The sequence below is a fragment of the Zalophus californianus genome, chromosome 4, assembly GCF_009762305.2.
Source record: "Zalophus californianus isolate mZalCal1 chromosome 4, mZalCal1.pri.v2, whole genome shotgun sequence".
Classification (NCBI taxonomy): Eukaryota; Metazoa; Chordata; class Mammalia; order Carnivora; family Otariidae; genus Zalophus; species Zalophus californianus.
In genome coordinates, this window is record NC_045598.1 from 67,068,207 (window position 1) to 67,082,384 (window position 14,178).

Genomic DNA, 14,178 nt, shown 5'->3' on the forward strand with positions numbered 1-14,178 from the left:
TGCCTTGCTGGCACTGGTAATTTCAGCACCAGCAGCATGAGGAGATAGCATCACAGCAAGCCCCAAAAAGAGCATACGGAAATGCTAGAAACCATGTGGCGATCAAGGAGAACAGCTCAATGGTACATGTAAGTCACCCCCTAAGAAATCTACAAACTAGCTGGGAAGAAATGGTTGGAAGTGCAACCATTTGTGCAATATGCACAAGAGGCAAACATCATAGAAACGCTTTTTTGTATTTATTTTAACCCCTGGAATAGCCCACTGCTTTGCTATGTAAAATTATTATTTGTTCCACTCTCTTTCTCCTCCCTAAACTTTAGTCATTTCATATTTTTCTTGAAACTAGTCATTTCTTCCCCATGATCATGCACGAGATATTCTATGTGGGAATAGTTGAATATGTTCCAGACCAAAATACCCCATCACCCTTAATGAATACCATCAGTGGTACCAATATTTCTGGTTTGCTGCCATTGGACACAGCTATCTAGGCAAGCACCTGCAACTCAGGGTATTGAAATGCTAGAATCAGCTTCTCTTCCTTTTTTTTTTTTAAAGATTTTATATCTTTGAGAGAGAGAAAGCATGAGAAGGGGGAGGGGCAGAGGGAGAGGGAGAAGCAGGCTACCCGCTGAACATGGAACCCAACACAGGGTCCGATCCCAGCACACTGAGATCATGACCTGAGTGGAAGGCAGATGCTTAACCTACTGAGCCACCCAGGTGCTCCCAGCTTCTCTTCTAAATAAACAATTTGAAAGGGATAAATAAATAGCAAGATATTAAAAAAAAATTCTCTTTTAGCATCTCTATAAGAGATAAGCAAGAAAATAGAGAAAACCAGCCCACAGTTGGTGGCTTCCTATACGTTACCACTGATACATATATTAAAGGTAGAGAATACGGGGGGCCACTCTGACTTAGAAAGGCTTGACTTCAAGCCCAATACATAGGAATATTAGATCACATGCATAGCTTAATATATCAAAGGAAGAGAAGTACAAAATTCCAGAAATACAAAGAAAATTCAAAGTTAAAAGAATGAGTAGGGGAGGCATCTAAAAGAGTCAGTAATATATGAATGAAATATAAAATTTAATGATGAGTCTGAAGCTCTAACATTCACTTCTAGAATGAGTTCAGGATACATGTTCTAGATAGAAGACTTTGGAAGCAGTGAGAAAATTTTCTATCCACCTATGAGCCTGATGAGAAAAATTATAAAACTTCAATCCATTTTTATTCATATGTGAGGGATATACGTTACTCTAAAGCATGATGCAGAAAACCGAAGTTAAATTAAAAGCAAGTTTGGAACCAATAGAAAACACAGGGCCCCGGGCAGGGTCATCTACAAATATACCTCATGGAGACAATTCTACAACACAGAACTCTAGGAAAACAAGTGTCATAGTAAATAAACTTATATTGACATTTTATAAACCATAAGAGGAATAAACCAGGCTTATTAAAGAAGCTTTGGGGGAAATGCTAAGAACATCAGAGAGAAAAAGGAAAGAAGAGAAAATATGAGATATTGAGAAAGGCAGTATTATGCTCACAATGTTTTTAAACCCAGTCAGCCCCATAAGAATGGGCCTTGGGCCTGGAATATTTCCTTACCAAGAAGTAAAGTGTTCTTACAGCTTGTGCTGGTCTTGTTGCCTTGTGTGGGAATCTCTTTCTCAATTTCAGACTCAACGTGGACTCCTTTGTTCTGCTTAAGCACGTGCGTCATATGGCACCTGGCCAGTCCCACTAATATATTTGTCCCCTGCACAGGAGATGTGGTGTTCTTCTGCTTTAGCACAAAAGGAGTGCATGCGGGCCAAGTGCCCTGCTTTGGCGGCCAGGAGTGATCTGCAGGCCCTAGGATTCACTGGCACACACTACTGAAACTAATCTCACTCTGCCTTTTCTGTGTGAGCAGAGCATTGTTCCATCCAGCGTTTGACTGATGTCTTCTCCTTGGTGACTCTGATACCAAGATGAGTGGGCAGAAGTGTTTAGACTCCTGATAATAGGTGACAGATGCTGCTTGCTAAACAGAAGATTGGTATAAAAAAGAAACAGAAAAATTTAGCAAAGTACCAAAAAGAAAAGAAAAGAACCCCTCCCCCCACACACAAATCCCTCTAGGAATAAATAACAGAATTACATTTAGAATAATAGAATTGCATTTAAAAAATCAATACAATGGAGAAAAAGATTTTACAGAATTAAAGAATTTAAATATAGATTTGAGGAAATCACCTGGAATGCAATGAGAAAAAAATAAAGAGGTACAAAATATAAAAGGTAAATTGAACATGATACATATAAGGGCAAGATCCTGCATGTTAATAGACATTTCAGGAGGACAAAGTGGAGACAATGATAAAGAGGCAGAGTCTTAAGTGATAACGGTAGTTATTTTCTCTTCAGAGTTAAAGGAATACATGAATTCTTAGGTCGAACAAGCCTGTCAAGTCCTAATAAAATTAAAAAGATGAAAAATATTCCACTCTTTAATACATAGTGGTGAGCTTGCCAGATATCAGAAACTTTAAAAATCTACAAAAAGAAAGATTTCTTATAAAAAATACAGTAATTAGATTTATAGCAGACTTAATTTTAGAAAAAATAAATGTCTCTATCTCTCTCTCCCTAAAAGAATAAATAAAATCTTTTTTTAAAAAAGGGGGGAAGCACCTGAGTGGCTCAGTCGGTTGAGCATTTGACTCCTGGTTTTGTCTCAGGTCATGATCTCAGGATCTTGAGATTGAGCCCCACACTGGGCTCTGCACTCAGCATGGAGTCTGCTTGTCCCTCTCCATCCCCCTCTGTCCCTCTGTGTGCTCTCTCTCCCTAAATGAATAATAAAACCTTAAAAAACAAGAAAAAAGAAATGTCAGAAATGGTAGATAATAACTTCAAAGTTCTGAGGTTAAAGAGATGTCCATTTCAAATGAACTATTCACAGACCATCCCTTAAAAAATTATCAAAGAGGGAGCCTGGGTGGCTCAGTTGGTTAAGCGACTGCCTTCGGCTCAGGTCATGATCCTGGAGTCCTGGGATCGAGTCCCGCATCAGGCTCCCTGCTCAGCAGGGAGTGTGCTTCTCCCTCTGACCCTCCCCCCCTCTCATGCTCTCTCTCTCTATCTCATTCTCTCTCTCAAATAAATAAATAAATAAATAAATAAATCTTTAAAAAAATTATCAAAGAATTTCTACAGGAAGAAGGTAATTGAACTAAAAAAAAGGAAAAAAAGAGTAGGTATCAGTAAGAATTAATGATTAATTGGAAAATGCTAGTATATTTAAGTAAAAATTAACTGAAAAATTTATGATAATGACTAATGGAGTGCTTAAAAACAATATGAAACTAAAATTAAATTACAGGGAAATAAAATGAGGAAAAGTAGATTTAAAGTGAGCTGATGTTCTTATATTATTCTAAAAGTAGTTTGGGTAGGGTGCCTGGGGGGGCTCAGTCGTTAAGCGTCTGCCTTCAACTCAGGTCATGATCCCGGGGTCCTGGGTTCGAGCCCTGCATCAGGCTCCCTGCTCAGCGGGAAGCCTGTTCTCCCTCTCCCACTCCCCCTGCTTGTGTTCCCTCTCTCGCTGTGTCTCCCTCTGTCAAAAAAAAAAACAAAAACAAATAAATAATCTTTAAAAGTAGTTTGGGGAAAATAAGGAGATTTTTTTATTAAACCATTCATGTTAAAATGTATGGGTAATTCTAAATGCCTAAAAATGAAATGCAAAACTTCTAAAGTTGGATGGGAGTGGGGGAAGTGAAAACTGGACCAATTCAACAAAAAATAGGAAAATAATTGGGGAGGGAGTTATCAAAAGATCAATAGTCACCATAGGTTAAAATTGGTATAACTACTCTAGAATGCATTGGAAATATCTAATAATGTTTGAAATATGCATAATGACCCAATACTTTATCTCCCTAGTTGCAGTATAGAAACTTTTGCACTGAGTATTAATAGACATAAAGAAGGATGTTTTTGTTTATTCCTGCATTGTTTGTTATAGAGAGAAACTAGAAACAATATAAATATCTGTCTGGACCGAAATGGATAAAGTGTGATTTATTTGTATGTTAAAATATAGTACTGCAATTAAAATGAATAAACTCTACCTGGGAATGTAGACCTAAGTAGGATCTAAAAATATACTATTGAGTTAGTCATACTTTTTTTGGTTTTTCATGCTGCCATAAAAGATTACCATAAACATAGTGGCTTAAACAAGATAAAATCATTATCTTATAGTTCTTTAGGTCAGGAATCAGACATAGGTCTCATTAGGCTAAGACAAACATGGTGTTAGGGCTGTCTTCCCTTCTGTAGACTCTACGGGAGAATCTTTTAAAATATTTTGGCATTGGCAAAATTCACTTCCACGTAGTTGTAGAACTATCTTAAGAGTCAGTCTTTTGCCTTCTGTCATCCAATCTTTCTGACCAAAGCCAGGAAATGTTCTTTAATTTTAATGATTCATGTGATTACATTATTCCCACCTGAATAATTAAGAATAATCTCCTTATCTCAAAGTTCTTAACCTTAATGAGAACTGCAAAATCCCTTTTACTCTATCTATGTATTCACAGGTTCCAATGAATAGAGCATGGGCATATTGGAAGCCATTATTCTGCCTACAATATAATCCAACCACTGAAGCTCAAAGGCTCACATACATCCCAAATATAATTATCCCCATTTTAACATCTCCAATCCATTTCGGCATCATCTACAAATCCAATAATCTCAATTAAGTTTCATCATCTCAGAAGTCCAAAATCTCATCATATAACGTATTTATTTATTTATTTATTTATTTATTTATTTATTTATTTATTTAGAGAGCACGCACATAGGTGGGAGGGGCAGAGGGAGATCGAGAATCCCAAGCAGGCTCCATTTGCAGAGACCGACGTGGAGCTCAGTCTCACAACCCCAAGATCATGACCTGAGCCGAAATCAAGAATCCAACACTCAACCTACAGAGCCACCCAGGCATCCCAATCACCTAAATCATCTAAACCAGGTATGGGTGAATCTCAGTATAATCCATCCTCCAGCACAATTTCTCTCCACCTGTGGACTTGCTAAACTAGAGAAGCATGCTATATGCCGACAAAATCCAATGGTAGAACAAGGATAGAGTAAGAGTTAATATATCAGTTTAAAATAGAGGAAAATAGAAGGAAAATGGAGACACTAATCTCATCCAATTTTGAAATTCAGTCACAGAAATTCCATTAGTTTTCAAGGCTTAGGAAGAATTCTCTCTCTCACCTTGCATCTCTGCCCTCTGGTTCAAGGCTCTGTTTTCTGAAGCATCCTTTTTTCATAAATGGTAGTAGGTCTTTGCAGCTGAATAGTTTTATCAACTTGTTTCTTGCCGTGAATATCTGGAGAATCAATACTTTCTTATTTATGTCTTTTCTTTCTCTTCTAGTCTAACACGCAGTGTTTCTGCTGATATAAAATTCTCATGAACATTTATAGATCTCGCATACATGTCACAAAGATTCACTCAATTAAACAAGAGAATTGTCCATGGATCTGTCCTAGATAATTCAGTATTGATAGCATTTGCAATAGTGTTTAAAAACACATCAATGTTAGATAATATTCATGGGTAATAGACACACAGCGAAATAAAAATATGTATAAGAAGAATACACAGTGAATTCATAATAGGCTTCTATATGAAGAAGAAGATGGAATGAGAAATAGAAAAAGGGAATGGATTTTTAAAAGGTCTTTAGTTTTATGATTCTTTAGAAAAAAAATAACAAAAACAACCAGTGCTTCTATAGAAAACCATAAATGTTAGCCTTTGTTCATTCTTGATGGTAGATATCCAGGTGTTTGTTATATTAGTTTCTTTATTTTCTACAATTAGAAAAAATTATAACAACTAAACACATGAAAATAATTCTTCAGGGAGTTGTTCTGATAAATGGATTTTAGGTCAACATCCCTACAAACATTCTCAGTTGAACCCTCAGCAGCTGAACAGTGGCTTTCTAGAGCAAGCCAAAGCCTCTAAAGATGCCATTTTGCAGAGACAGATGGGCAGATAGATACTGTCCAACATGTAGCATATGCTTCTCTGTGGAGTTCAGAAAATGCTTTCTAGGTGTCATTTTTACATAGTGTTAGTTACAGAAAGTAGACAATGGTCATTAATATCCCAAAATGCCGTTGTTTGTCTCATAAGAATTTGTGAGACTGCTCTAGTACTCTATTAAACTTTTGAAAAGCCAGATATACTAAACCTTGAAATTGCTCTTAATTAAGCTTAATTATTTATACTGTACTTGTTAATGTCATTTTAACTTTTTTAACCTAATAAATAAAACAAAACAATTTAATATCTACTAATGAAGGTGCCAAATATATAAGTCAGCTGCCTTTATGTCTTTTTATGAAAAATAGTTGATTTAAAGAAATCCCACATGTTGCTGTTTTCATCATGATACATACTCCTTACTGTTGGTGATACCAGGAGTACATGTTCATAGTCTCTATTACTTTTGTTTCAGAAAAGAGAAGTACCAAATATGGACAACCAGCAGTTTTCAGTTAAGGCAATGTCCCTCTTATTAACCCAAATCTGAGAGGAGTTGAAAAGAGCATTTTCAGTGGACAGCACAATGGAGTTCTCATTTAGTTAGAAAGTAATGAAATCAAAGTCCCTACAAGTTGTTTTATAGCTATCAACTAACTGATGCTAAAATTTATATGGGGAGACAAAAGACCCGGAAATATTCGACACAATATTGAAGGAAAAGAACAAAGCTAGAGGACCCATCCGGCCTAACTTCAAGACTTGCTATGAAGCTCAAGTAATCAAGATGGTGGTATTAGAAAAAGAATAGGCAAACAGATCAATAAAACAGAATACAGAGTCCAGAAACAGACCCCCATAACTACAGTCAACTGATCCTTGACAAACAGCAAAGAGAACATAGTGAAGCAAAACTAGTTTTTCCAACAAATAGTTCTGAAAAAACTGACATTCACATGCAAAAAAAGAAAAAAATCTAAACACAGCTTATGTCCTTCACAAAAATTAACTTAGAATGGATGAGACTTAAATGGAAAATGCAAAACTGTAAAACTCCTGGAAGAAACACAGAAGAAATTCTAGATGACCATGGGTGTGGTGATGCCTTTTTATATGAAACATCAAAGACATGATACATGAAATAAATAATTGATAAGCTGGACTTCATTAAAATTAAAAACTTCCCTGCAAAAAATAATGTCAAACGAATAAGACAAGCCACAGACAGGGAAGAGATATTTATAAAAGACACATCTGATAAAGGACTGTTATTCCAACTACACAAAGAACTCTTAACACTCATCATTAAGAAAACAAATAACCCAATTAAAAAGGGGGGACAAAGACCTTAGCAGACACCTCCAAAGATGACATAAGGATGGCAGATAAACATATGAAATGATTCTCCACTTCACTTGTCAATAACAAGATACCATTACACACCTATTAGAATGGCCCAAATCCAGGGGTGCCTGGATAGCTCAGTCGGTAAGCATCCGACTCTTGATTTCAGTTCAGGTCATGATCTCAGGGACTTGAGATCAAGCCCTGCATTGGGCTCTGTGCTCAGTGGGGAATCTGCTTAAGAGTCTCTCTCTCCCTCTGCCCCTCCCCTGCTCATGTGTGTGCTCTCTTTGTCTCTCTCAAAATAAATAAATTAATTGATTTTAAAAAATGGCTAAAATCCAGTGCACTGACACCACCGAATCCTGGGGAAGATGTGGAGCAACAGGTACTCTCATTCATTGCACTTGGCATTGGGAATTCCCAAATGTCACAGCCACTTTGGAAAACAATTTGGTGGTTTCTTATAAAACTAAACATACTCTCATCATATAATCCAGCAATTGTACAACTTGGGATTTACCCAATGGTGTTGAAAACTTATGTCCACACAGAAACATGCACACGGATGATTATAGCAGCTTTATTTATGATTTCCAAAACTTGAAGGCAACCAAGACGTCCTTCAGAAGGTGAATGGAGAATGAAATGTGGTTCATCCAAACAACAGAATATTTTTCAGTGCTGAAAAGAAATAAGCTATCAAGCCATGAAAAGACATGAAAGAGCCTAAGTGCATATTACTAGGTAAAAAAAAAAAAGGCATCTGAAAAAGCTACAAACTGTATTATTCCAACTATATAACATTCTCAAAAAGACAGAACTATGGAGACAATAGAAAGATAAGTAGTTTCCACCAAGGGGAGTGGAGAGGAATAATAGAGAACAGAGGATTATTACTGCAGTGAGAGTACTTATTACTTCAGTGAGAGTACTCTGTATCATACTATAATGGTAGACACATGTCATATTACATATGTCCAAACCCACAGAATATACAACATCAAGAGTGAACCCTAATGCAAATTAAAGACTCTGGGTGATTATGATGTGTCAATGTAGGTTCTTCCTTGGTAACAAATGTACCACTCTGAAGAGAGATGTTGATAATGGGGGATTCTATGCATGTGTGGGGAATCCCTGTACCTTCCTCTTAATTTTGTTGCGAACGTAAAACTGCTGTAAGAAAATGTGTTTAAAAAAAAAAAGAGGGCGCCTGGGTGGCTCAGTCGTTAAGTGTCTGACTTTGGCTCAGGTCATGATCCCAGGGTCCTGGGATCAAGCCCCACATCAGTCTCCCTGCTCACTGGGAAGCCTGCTTCTCCCTCTTCCACCATCCCTGCTTGTGTTCCCTCTCTCGCTCTCTCCCTGTTAAAAAAATGAAATCTTTAAGAAAAATAAAAAATAAAAAAAAATTTAAAAAAAGAGAGAGAGAGAGAGAAGAGCAGAGGTGAGTGGCCGAAAGAGGTGTCCAATCAAGTTGAAGCTTCTAGCTCATTCCCCAGGCTAGGATATATTCTTGTCTCTGAAATCCCTCACACACTCCTTTACAACCAACTCTTATATTTTGCATAAGATAGAAAAAATAAACAATAATTCCATATAGTGTTTCCCTCACTCTCTTTTTATGTGCAATTTCCCCATTAATGTTGACTATAAAATGAATAGACCTTACCAATAAAACAAAAGGGAAAATTGCAGACTTAAAATAATTTAAGAAAATATTATACATTATACAGATATTTAATGTGTATAATCATGTGGTATTTGATAGGAAAATTGTATAGCATCTGTTTTTTTTAATGGCATCATCCAATTCCTCAAAAAAATTAAATTCCTTATTTTTTTTCAGTTTACAAAATTTCAAGGTCATGAGTGGTAATCCAGCACATGCCTACACAAAAATAACATTGTATTATTTAACAAGCTAATCCCATTAACATTCTGCCTTCTTAAACAGTTCCATATGTGAAAAGGCTAGGCAGACGTCCAAAAATGAAAAGACAAATCCAGGTAAAATTGCAATAATAATAATAATAAATAAATAAATATAAATACTCCCCCCCATTACCTGGAATGCATAATGTGGCAAGTTTAACACTAATAATTTATGACTTTGCCTCTTTGGACAATACCCATTAGAAATTTTTTAAGATATGTGAGTTTTTGTTTTTTAACAAAAACTTTTAACAAAAACAAAACAAAAAACGTGAGTTTTTTAAGATACGTGATTATTGTTGCCCAACTATTTTATATTTGTAATTTTAATTTTTCTGTTAAATCAGTAATAGTTTGAAAACATGTTTAAAAATTTTAAGTAGCTGAGATTTGTTTATACCTTTGTTACTGATTTTCAGTTTCATTACATTATGCTCAGATAAATGATTTTCTGCCTTTTAAGAATCTTATTCTGTGATTTTAATTTTTTTTCAAATTTTAAGAAACTTAAGGGGCACGTGGGTGGCTCAGTCAGTTAAGTGTCCGACTCTTGCTCTCTGCTCAGGTCTTGATCTCATGGTGGTGAGTCTGAGCCCTGCAGGGGGTAGGGGGAGAATTTAATAAGTCACTGTAAGGGCAGAAAAATTGCCCCTTCTTACCTTCTAGATTTTTTTTTGGCAGGTCTAATAATCAAATCGGCAGAAGACAGACTGAGTAAAAACAAATTTACTTCCTTATGAACAGGAGCCCTGAAGTTATGAGACCCAAGGGCAAGTTAGGCAGGTGAGGCTTATATGTCATCCTCAACTAAGGACTACGATAGGGGCTAGAGCTTCATAGGGGATGAGAGTAATTCACAGAATTATACAAAGAGCAGAGAGAGGTTTGCTAATTAGATGTTTGCCCTGCTATATAGATAGATCTTTCAGATAACATGTTATCCCTGGTAATAACTCTCTTTCTGGGCCAGGTCCTATGTCTAAATATTTTTTAGGTAATTAGGGAGAAGTAAAAGTTTTTCTTGAGTTAGCTATGTCTTGCTTGACTTCAGCTCAAAATAAGCCACATGCCAAAGTGGCACATTTTGGGGTTGCATATCCTGCCCCCCCTCATCAAACTCTCAAGAGCTCATTTATAATAGCCCTTTCCTTAAAGCTGCCTGAAGCTTATCCTGAAAGTTCTACAGAATTTTAAGACTTACTTATCTAACAATGATTAATATTTATAATGAAATATATAATTTAAAAAAAACTTTTTTAAGATTTTATTTTATTTATTTGACAGAGAGAGAGAGACAGCGAGAGAGGGAACACAAGCAGGGGGAGTGGGAGAGGGAGAAGCAGTCTTCCTGCTGAGCAGGAGCCCGATGCGGGGCTCGATCCCAGGACCCTGGGATCATGACCTGAGCCGAAGGCAGATACTTAACTGAGCCACCCAGTCGCCCCTAAAAAAACAAAAAACAAAACAAAACAAAAAAACCTTTTTTGTTAGATCCCAAGTACTAAAGACTCCTGATAGAGATGTCACTAAGCAGCATTAATCCCCATCTAATTGTGTTCATAAATAAAAATTATTTTAGTGATACCTGAAAATTCAAATATAAAGTTCTATAAAAGAAAAACACATTTTAAGGATTCAATGAGCTCTCCAGATATGCACGATCACAATATTTAAGATTACATTTGATTTCTGCTTTAAATTTAACAAGAGATTATAACCAAAGCTTGAATTTTCTAAGGTCAAGCAATCAAGTTTCCTTTAGTAGATGCTTTCTGATTATTGATTGTCCTAGTAAACAAATGAGCTTTTTCAAGTAATGAAAACACCTCTTACTGCTTCCTTTTGAATAGAACACAATAATTGCACTTTTAGGCAACCCATAATTACAAATACTCCCAATGCAATAATAATTGTAATAACAAATAGCAATATTACTACTATTATTACTAATAATATCTTTATCCGATTAGGCTGTGGTAATAAACAAACTCCAAATATACATGTCTCAGAACAACAAAGTCTTTGCCATGTTCAATTCACCACGTTTGGCTGCTGGTCTTTACTTTTATTAATTGTGAATCTTACAGGAAGGAGTGGGTCTTATCTAGGATATGCCACCTTCAGGATTAAGGAAAGGAAGCATTTTATGAGAATAGTGTTGACATGGAGATTCTAAATACACATCTTTGGGAGAATATATGAATGCAATCTGGGGGAGGGGAGCATACTACATGGATGCAGGGCTCGATCCCATGACTCTGAGTTCATGACTCAAGTCGAAATCAAGAGTTGGATGCTCAAGCAACTGAGCCACCCAGGTACCCCTAGAGGTTCAGTTTTAAGAGATCCTGCCAAATACTTTTCTGAAGTGATTGTAACATTTCATATCCCACTAGCATTGCATGAGCTACCATATTCATACTTACACTTGGTATTTTTCATCTTTTGCATTTTAACCATTGTTATGAAAGTATAATATCACATTCTGGTTTTAATTTGTATTTCCTTGAAAACTTCTTAAGGGGACAACTTTTCATATATTTGGTGGCCTTTTACATAATATCTTTTGTAAAATGTCTATTCAAATATTTTACCTATTTTAAAAATTGTGTTGGTTGTCTTTTTCTTACTGATTTATAAAAGCTTTAATAGATTATTCATCCTTTGTTGGATATATATGTTGAAAATGTCTTCTCCCATTTGGCATGTTGCCCTTTAATTCCCTTGATGATGTGCTTTAATGAACAGAGGGTTCTATTTTAATATAGTCTCATTATCAATTTTCAGTCATATTTAACAATTTCATGCCTGATCAAGAAATATTTGCCTATACCTAGATCACAAAGATGCTTTTCAATGTTTCCTTCTATAATATTAATTGTTTTACCATTCATGTTTATACCTGTAATATAGCTGGAATTGATTTTTGTTTATGCTGTGAAGTAGGGGTCAAGACATTTTTCCATATGGATATTTAATTTATCCTACACAATTTATTAAAAAGATCATTCTTTTCCCCATTGCACTACAGCAGCACTTTCCTCATATATCAGGTGACCATATATGGTCTGGTTTGGGATTCTGTGTTTGTTTTAGTGATCTATTTTCATATTTATTGTATTGATTCTATGCTGTCTTCCTAATCATAAATATTTATGATATGTCTTCATATTTAATATATTAAACCTTCCACATATTAATTCCTATTGCTGCTGTAACAAAGTACCACAAATTTAATTGCTTAAAACAACATAAATTTGAGAATAATATCATCAAGATGGCAGAATAGTAGTCCCAGCAGCCCTCATTTCCTCTCAGAAACACAGAAACAACAATGATATATGGGCCAAAATATCTATATGTGAATTCCAGAATCTAGTTAGGAAGTTACAGTACCCCAGACAAATACAAAGTTAACAGCCACATTGAACTAAGTAAGAAGAGCAATTTCAATTTCCTTGCGTTAGTCCCAACCCCAAGCCAGCAAAGCTCAGTGCCAAGAGAGAATGTCCTGCTGGCCTGTGACTTCTTCCTCAGAAGGAAAAAGAGAGTAGAGCATGAGTTCAACCTCCTGGTCATTTAAAGCTGTCCAAGGGACAGATTTTAGTGTATTGCCACACTTGGAGCACTGACTAAATTGAAATCGTTTGGATGCAGGGAAGTTGCTGAGAACAAAGGGAAGCAGCAGGTAGATTGCTCTACCTGGCATGGCTTTGTGCAATTGGAAAAGGCACACAGCTTGAGAATTCTTCTCCAAGAAGGAGGGACATACATGGTGTATACATCTAACATTTTTTTTGGGGGGGGTGCTGCCCAAAGGACCAATTTCTGTCATGTCTGACTTGGTATGCTGATAAGGTGTGACATACTCTAGATATTGAGGGGCTACTGAGAACAAAAAAAGAGCGGGGTGGCATGCTCCTATTTCAGAGGAACTGCAGTACAGCAGATAGGCAGTAGAGGGAGCAAGAGATTAAAAGCTTCTATCCCTCACTCCCAAGCCCCCCAAAAGAGCAAATTCTCTCATTAGGAATCTATATGTACAAGTTGAGAGAACATACAGCAACAGAAAAGGTTTCAGAGAACAGAGTTTTCAGTTGAGCTAACTGGATAGGGTCTTACCCTGCCACATCCTGTCCATAAAGACTAGGGGAGGTGGGTGTTTCTTCAAATGCACAGATATCAATGATAAGCTATAAAGAACACACACACACACAAACACACAAAATCATGACCCAACAAAAGGAAAAAATAAATCTCCAGAAATCTACCCTAAAGAAATGGAGGCAAATGAATTATATGTCAAAAAAATTCAAAGACATTGTAAAGACACTCAACAAGCTAAGGAAATGATATATTAGCAAAATGAAAATTTTAACAGAGAGAGAAAATATAAAGAAAGACATGTTTTGGAGCTGAAAAATTTACTCCATGATTCCAATATAGACTTGATCAAGCAGAAGAAAAAAATAGTAAACTTAAACTTAGGTTATTTGATATTATCTACAGGAACTAAAAGAAAAAAAAAGAATAAAGCATGCAGAAAGCTGAGGGGCTCATAAGATAACATCAAATGATCCAATATACACATAAGGGGAGTCCCAAGTTACCAGTATCTCCCTGGAAAGAGCTTATACACATGTCTGGTGCTCCACCTTTGCAACTGCCAGCTAAGGGGCAGTCCCTCAAATCACCTCAGTTTGGTAGTCAACAACACTTGATTCACAAGTCCCACCGAACTATAGCAAACAAAGAATAGTTTTTAAACAGGTGTCAAAGCACCATTCCATGGGTGTACACCTGGGATCAGTGCAGAAGGA

At 36.3% G+C, this 14,178-nt stretch overlaps 1 long non-coding RNA gene across 1 annotated transcript in view; it reads right to left on the bottom strand.

The window, feature by feature from the left end:
* Positions 1 to 1,640: 1,640 nt before the first annotated feature.
* The window catches only part of LOC113915202, a 31,626-nt gene continuing 19,088 nt past the window's right edge, over positions 1,641 to 14,178 (bottom strand). The window contains exons 2-3 of the long non-coding RNA XR_003517605.2: positions 5,296 to 5,475; positions 1,641 to 2,044 (exon numbers count right to left, since the gene is read on the bottom strand). This is a non-coding gene — a long non-coding RNA (uncharacterized LOC113915202). The remainder of the gene's footprint in view (positions 2,045 to 5,295; positions 5,476 to 14,178) is intronic.